Source organism: Triticum dicoccoides, chromosome 5B (assembly GCF_002162155.2).
Source record: "Triticum dicoccoides isolate Atlit2015 ecotype Zavitan chromosome 5B, WEW_v2.0, whole genome shotgun sequence".
Classification (NCBI taxonomy): Eukaryota; Viridiplantae; Streptophyta; class Magnoliopsida; order Poales; family Poaceae; genus Triticum; species Triticum dicoccoides.
The window spans coordinates 565,682,955-565,685,531 of NC_041389.1; positions in this window are offsets into that span (position 1 = coordinate 565,682,955).

Genomic DNA, 2,577 nt, shown 5'->3' on the forward strand with positions numbered 1-2,577 from the left:
TGTAGTTTTAAATGTGCAGTTGTTTCATCGCTGCGAGGTTTGGTGTTCGACGACCTCGCCGTGCGTTTGACGAGCTCTGCCCCTTCGTTCGTGGGTGAGCACAAATGACAAGTCCTCCTCCCCCATTAATTATTTGATCTATTCCGATGAAACTTGATAGCTAGCTATATATGTGTCTTGAATCATCAGTATGCGTAACCAATATGTGTCTCCCGTTCGAAAGCGTCATAGTTATAAATATGCATGCATTTGCATATTTATAACCTTGATTCTTTCAAATTGTCCAACGCTATCCATGGACAGCCCGAGTATGTGTAGATTGGGTTCGTTTTCCCATATGCTTTGCTCCGGATCCGACGCATATATTTCGTCAGTGCCTCCCCTGTTGTTCTCCGGGTACACATCCTCTCTGTTTATTGCAGAGACGTGTATCAGGAGAACAGCGAGGAGGTGCTGCCGAAATTTTGCGCCGGATCCGGAGCATAGCATGGGAAAATGAACCCAATCTACACATACACGGGTGGGATTAGGACCTATCATTACCTATTAGAGTGTAGGTTGCATGGACGTAATAAAATTGACAAAGTAGATCAACTGATGAATATATACATGGTGAATTACATATATAATTGTTGTGTGTCCAGTAGCTCTAAAATTGTTGTGTGTCCAGTAGCATGGGAAAATGAACCCAATCTACACATACATGGGTGGGATTAGGACCTATCATTACCTATTAGAGTGTAGGTTGCATGGACGTAATAAAATTGATAAAGTAGATCAACTGATGAATATATACATGGTGAATTACATATATAATTGTTGTGTATCAGGAGAACAGCGGGGAGGTGCTGCCGAAATTTTGCGTCGGATCCGGAGCATAGCATGGGAAAATGAACTCAATCTACACATACACGGGTGGGATTAGGACCTATCATTACCTATTAGAGTGTAGGTTGCATGGACGTAATAAAATTGACAAAGTAAATCAACTGATGAATATATACATGGTGAATTACATATATAATTGTTGTGTGTACAGTAGCTCTAAAAGTCAAGATGAGTGACCGTGCTTGGATGTATACCGGTCACACTGGTCAGAACAAATGGAGCGCTGAATGGTTCACAAAAACTAAGGGGTTTGTGCAAGCCGCATTTGCAAATGGCCAAAAGAAAACCTGGTGCCCCTGTTTCCGGTGCGGCAATTGGGAAAAGAAGACAGAGGCTGAAATGGGCAAACACCTGCAGAAGAGTGGTTTTACGCCCGATTATACGGTGTGGACATTTCATGGTGAGTCTGCCCAACGTGACCGAGCTGAGGTGGATCATCGTCGCACCGACGAGCATGGTACCGGGATGGAAAACATGGTGCAAGGCTATGATGATGCTCGGGATTCGGACGAGCAGATGGAGGAATCTGCAAAGGCCTTCAATGAAATGTTGGAGTCTTCGAAACGTCCGCTCCACGAGCACACTGAGCTTTGTCAGTTGGATGCCATCTCACAAGTAATGGCTCTGAAGGCTCAGTTCAACTTGGGCAGAGAATGCTATGACGCAATTATGACAGTATTTGGACGCTTTCTACCCAAAGGCCATGTAATGCCTGCAAACCTATACCAGTCGGACAAAATCCTCCGTGCACTGAAGATGCCCTATGAGAAGATACATGCCTGTGAGAAAGGATGTGCCTTATTTAGGCTTGACTATGCAGACTTGAACTATTGTCCCATTTGCAAGTCTTCCAGGTATATTGTGGTAGACAACGGTATGGGTGAGAAGACACATACCAAAATCCCCGTTAGTGTTCTTCGGTATATGCCAATCGTACCAAGACTTCAACGTCTTTTCATGGTCGAAGAGACGGCCAGACAGATGACATGGCACAAAACAGGCAAAAGAACCGAACTAGATGCAGATGGGAATCTGATGATGGTACACACATCGGATGGTGTTGCATGGAAAAAGTTTGATGAATTACATGCTGACAAAGCGGCGGATCCGAGGCATCCTCGAGTCGGCATCAGCACGGATGGGTTCAGTGTGTTTGGTATGACAGCAGCCCAATACAGTTGTTGGCCCGTATTTGTCTTTCCACTCAATCTCCCCCCCGGACAGATTATGCAAAGAAAGAACATTTTCCTGACGTTGATAATTCCAGGACCCAACTATCCGGGCAAAAATATGAATGTGTACATGCAGCCGCTTAAGGACGAATTGCAAGAAGCCTGGGATAATGGGTTCAAGACATACGACACCTTTAGCAAACGGAACTTCATAATGCGTGTCTGGTACATGTACTCGACGCATGACTTGCCGGCGTATGCGCTATTCGTTGGCTGGTGTGTGCATGGAAGGTTCCCATGCCCCACATGCAAGGGAGCTCTTGAATTTCGTTGGCTTCAGGCCGGTCGCAAGTTTTCTTGCTTCGACATGCATAGACAGTTCCTAGATCCTCGCCATAAGTTCAGGAAAGACAAGAAGAACTTCATCAGGGGTAGAGCAAAAATTCTGCACCACCTGCATTGACAGGCCAACAGACCCTGGATCAGTTAAACACTCTCGAGCCAGATCCACAACATC